Source organism: Arachis stenosperma, chromosome 10 (genome assembly GCF_014773155.1).
Source record: "Arachis stenosperma cultivar V10309 chromosome 10, arast.V10309.gnm1.PFL2, whole genome shotgun sequence".
Taxonomy (NCBI): Eukaryota; Viridiplantae; Streptophyta; class Magnoliopsida; order Fabales; family Fabaceae; genus Arachis; species Arachis stenosperma.
This window is the reverse complement of record NC_080386.1, coordinates 90,171,844-90,177,109: the sequence shown is the minus strand read 5'-3', so window position 1 is coordinate 90,177,109 and position 5,266 is coordinate 90,171,844. Positions and strand designations below refer to the sequence as shown.

Genomic DNA, 5,266 nt, shown 5'->3' with positions numbered 1-5,266 from the left:
GTTTGAATGTGGGGGCTCTGTTTGACTCTATATTGGGAGAAGCTCTTCATGCTTACTCTCCATGGTTACAGATGGAGAACCTTGAGTCTTTACTACAAGGCATTTGATGAGCGGATAATTTGTATGCTTTTTGGCATTGTTTTTAGTATGTTTTTGATATGATCTAGTTAGTTTTTAGTATATTTTTATTAGTTTTTAGTTAAAATTCACTTTTCTGGACTTTACTATGAGTTTGTGTGTTTTTCTGTGATTTCAGGTATTTTCTGGCTGAAATTGAGGGACCTGAGCAAAAATCTGATCCAGAGACTCAAAAGGACTGCAGATGCTGTTGGATTCTGACCTCCCTGCACTCGAAGCGGATTTTCTGGAGCTACAGAAGCCCAATTGGCGCGCTCTCAACGGCGTTGGAAAGTAGACATCCTGGGCTTTCCAGCAATATATAATAGTCCATACTTTGCCCAAGATTTGATGGCCCAAACCGGCGTTCAAAGTCACCTCAAGAAATCCCAGCGTTAAACGCTGGAACTGGCACCCAAATGGGAGTTAAACGCCCAAACTGGCACCAAAGCTGGCGTTTAACTCCAAGGAGAGTCTCTACACGAGAAAAGCTTCATTGCTCAGCCCAAGCACACACCAAGTGGGCCCGGAAGTGGATTTTTATGTCATTTACTCATCTATGTACTAGTTTTCTATAAGTAGGACCTTTTACTATTGTATTAAGGACATCTTGGTAGCTATCTTGGAGTTTTATGCTATCTTAGATCATTGGGAGGCTGGCCATTCGGCCATGCCTAGACCTTATGCTTATGTATTTTCAACGGTGGAGTTTCTACACACCATAGATTAAGGTGTGGAGCTCTGCTGTACCTCGAGTATTAATGCAATTACTATTGTTCTTCCATTCAATTCCGCTTGTTCTTTATCCAAGATATCACTTGTTCTTCAACATGATGAAGGTGATGATTGACGCCCATCACCATTCTCACCCATGAACAAGGTGACTGACAACCATTCTTGTTCTACAAGCATCTGAGGCTTAGTGAATATCTCTTGGATTCTTCGGAATCTTCGTGGTATAGGCAGGACCTGATGGCGGCATTCAAGAGAATCCGGAAGGTCTAAACCTTGTCTGTGGTATTCTGAGTAGGATTCAATGATTGAATGACTGTGACGTGCTTCAAACCTGTAACCTACTGGGCGTTAGTGACAGACGCAAAAGAGTTATTCTATTCCGGTAGGGGAGGGAACCAAACCGGTGATTGGCAGCACTGTGACAGAGTGTGTGCATTAGCTTTCACTGCGCGGATGGGAGGTAGCTGCTGACAACAGTGAAACCTTACACGAGCTTGCCATGGAAAGGAGTAAGAAAGGATTGGATGAAGGCATTAGGAAAGCAGAGAGACGGAAGGAAGGCATCTTCATACACTTGTCTGAAGCTCTTACACCAATGATATACATAAGTATCACTATCCTTATCTTCTATGTTATTTTCGTTCATCATCATATATTTGAGTTTGCCTGACTAAGATTTACAAGATGACCATAGCTTGCTTCAATACTAACAATCTCCGTGGGATCGACCCTTACTCACGTAAGGTTTATTACTTGGACGACCCAGTGCACTTGCTGGTTAGTTGTGCGAAGTTGTGTAATGCCATGGTATTGAGCCACCAAGTTCTTGGAGCCATTACCGGGGATTATTTGAGTTGTGAAAAAGTATTGTTCACAATTTCGTGCACCAAGTTTTTGGCGCCGTTGCCGGGGATTGTTCAAGTTTTGAGCAAGCTTTTGGTAACATCAGTGCCAAGATCCGGCAACAAGATCAAGTTTTTGGTGTTATTGCCCGGGATTGTTTAGGCTGGACAACTGACGGTTCATCTTGTTGCTTAGATTAGGTATTATTTTTTTTTCGAATTCTTGAAAATGAATTCTAGAGTTTCATGATGATTTGTTGAAATCTGGCTGGCTGAGAAGCCATGTCTAATCTCATTGGACCGAGGTTTCAACTTATCACCACAAGAACTTGTTGATTTCTTATCAATCTTGCTTTTGGAGCAGTGATTTGCTAAGGCTTGGCTGGCCTCTGGCCATGTCTAGTGTTTTGGACCGAAGCTTTCTTTGAAAGCTTGGCTGGTTGTGAAGCCATGTCTAATTCCTGGACCGGAGTCTTAGACTAGCATTGCACTGATTCCTGGAATTCTCATTAAGAATTTTGATACCTTTTCCTACTTAATTTTCGAAAAACACAAAAAAATTACAAAATCAAAAAGACCAAAAATATTTGATGTTTCTTGCTTAAGTTTAGTGTCTCATCTTAAGTTTAGTGTCAATTGCATGCATTCATTCATGTGTCTTAAGGATCCTCAAGTAATTCTTGATGATTTTTGTGTTCTAATCTTTGAATTCTATTGACTTGAAGTATTTTGTGTGTCTCATATGCATTTTCATATTGTTAGTGTCAGTAGTATACAAACTGCTAAGTTTGGTGTCTTGCATGCATTGTTAATTGATTCCTTTTGCATTTTGATTATTAAAAAACCAAAAAAAAATTTTAATTTGTGTCTTTTCAAGTCAATGATACAAAGAATTGAAGATTCAGAACATACTGCAGAGGAATTATACAGAAAAAGCTGAGCATTCAAAAATGCCCAGTGAAGAAGGCAGACTGGCGTTTAAACGCCAGCCAGGGCACCTGGTTGGGCGTTTAACGCCCAAAGAGGTAGCATTTTGGGCGTTAAACGCCAGAATGTATACCATTCTGGGCGTTTAACGCCAGGATGGTGCTAGGGGGGAAGATTTTGTTTTCAAATCAATTTTTTTTTTTGTTTTTCAAAATCAAATCTTTTTCAAATCAAATCTTTTCAATCAAATGTTTTCAAAATCAATTTCTTTCCTTTTTAAAAGATACTTACTAACAATTAATGATTTGATTGAACATCTCAAAAATTGTTGCCTTTTCTGTTGAGAAAGGTTTTATGTTTGAATCATATCTTTTCTTGTTAGGCAAGTCATTAATTTTTAAAATCATATCTTTTCAAATTGTTTTCAAATCATATCTCTTAAAATTGTTTTCAAATCATATCTTCTCAATCACATCTTTTTAAAACCATAACTTTTCAATTAAATCTTTTTAACCACATCTTTTCCAAAATAGTTTTCAATCAAATCTTTTTAATTTCTAATTTTAAAATCTTTTTTCAAAAATCACTTGATTTCTTTTCCACTTTGATTTTCGAAAATCAATTAATGTTTTCAAAAATGTTTTCAAAATATTTTAATAAATTTTCGAAAATTCTCTTCCCTCCTTCCCACATCCTTCTATTTATGGAGTACCACTCCTTCTAAATGCACAATTCGAACCTTATCTAATTAAAGTTCGAATTCTTCTCCTTCTTCTTTCTATTTCTCTTTCCTCTGACATTTCAAGGAATCTCTATACTGTGACATAGAGGATTCCACACTTTCTGTTTCTCTTCTCTTTCATATGAGCAGGAGCAGAGACAAAGGCATTCTTGTTGAAGCTGATCCTGAACCTGAGAGAACCTTGAAGCGAAAGCTAAGAAAAGCCAAAACACAACTCTCTTTAGAGCACCTGACCGAATCCTTCAAGGAAGAAGAACAAATGGCCGCCGAAAACAACAACAATGCAAACAATGCAAGGAAGGTGCTTGGTGACTTTACTGCACCTACTCCTGATTTCTATGGGAGAAGCATCTCTATCCCTGCCATTGGAGCAAACAACTTTGAGCTTAAGCCTCAATTAGTTTCTCTAATGCAACAGAATTGCAAGTTTCATGGACTTCCAATGGAAGATCCTCATCAGTTTTTAGCTGAGTTCTTGCAAATCTGTGACACAGTCAAGACTAATGGGGTTAACCCTGAGGTCTATAGACTGATGCTATTCCCTTTTGCTGTAAGAGACAGAGCTAGAATATGGTTGGATTCTCAACCTAAAGAAAGCCTGGACTCTTGGGAAAAGCTAGTCAATGCCTTCTTGGAAAAGTTCTTTCCACCACAAAGATGGAGTAAGCTTAGAGTGGAAGTCCAAACCTTCAGACAGAAGGATGGAGAATCCCTCTATGAAGCTTGGGAAAGATACAAACAATTAATCAGAAGATGTCCTTCAGACATGCTTTCTGAATGGAGCATCATAGGTATTTTCTATGATGGTCTCTCTGAACTATCCAAGATGTCCTTGGATAGCTCTGCTGGAGGATCTCTTCATCTGAAGAAGACGCCTACTGAGGCTCAAGAACTGATTGAAATGGTTGCAAATAACCAATTCATGTACACTTCTGAAAGGAATCTTGTGAACAATGGGACTAGTCAGAAGAAAGGAGTTCTTGAAATTGACACTCTGAATGCCATTTTGGCTCAGAATAAAATATTGACTCAACAAGTCAATCTGATTTCTCAAAGTCTGTCTGGAATGCAAAATGCACCAAACAGTACTAAGGATGCTTCATCTGAGGAAGAAGCTTATGATCCTGAGAACCCTTCAATGGAAGAGGTAAATTACCTGGGAGAACCCTATGGTAACACCTATAATTCTTCATGGAAAAATCACCCAAATCTCTCATGGAAGAATCAAGAGAGACCTCAACAAGGTTTCAATAATAATGGTGGAAGAAACAGGTTTAACAATGGTAAACCTTTTCCATCATCTTCTCAGCAACAGACAGAGAGCTCTAAGCAGAGTACCTCTGACTTAGCAACAATGGTCTCTGATCTAATCAAAACCACTCAAAGTTTCATGACTGAAACTAGATCCTCCATTAGGAATTTGGAAGGACAAGTGGGTCAGCTGAGCAAGAAAGTTACTGAACTTCCCCCAAGCACTCTCCTAAGTAACACTGAAGAAAATCCAAAAGGAGAGTGCAAAGCCATAAATATGGCCGAATTCTGGGAGGAAGAAGAGGCAGTGAACGCCACTGAGGAAGGCCTCACTGGACGTCCACTGGCCTCCAATGAGTTCCCCAATGAGGAACCTTGGGAGTCTGAGGCTCAAACTGAGACCATAGAGATTCCCTTGGACTTACTACTGCCTTTCATGAGCTCTGATGAGTATTCTTCCTCTGAAGAGGAGGAGTATGTCACTGAGGAGCAAGTTGCTAAATACCTTGGAGCAATCATGAAGCTGAATGACAAGTTATTTGGAAATGAGACTTGGGAGGATGAACCCCCTTTGCTCACCAAAGAACTGGATAACTTGTCTAGGCAGCAATTGCCTCAAAAGAGGCAAGATCCTGGGAAGTTTTCTATACCT

General features: G+C 39.3%; 1 non-coding gene across 1 annotated transcript; it reads right to left on the bottom strand.

Moving 5' to 3' along the window:
* Positions 1–4,027: 4,027 nt before the first annotated feature.
* Positions 4,028–4,135, bottom strand: LOC130958971 (small nucleolar RNA R71). The gene has a single exon (XR_009078069.1). It is a non-coding gene; the product is annotated as a small nucleolar RNA R71 (small nucleolar RNA).
* Positions 4,136–5,266: the final 1,131 nt, after the last annotated feature.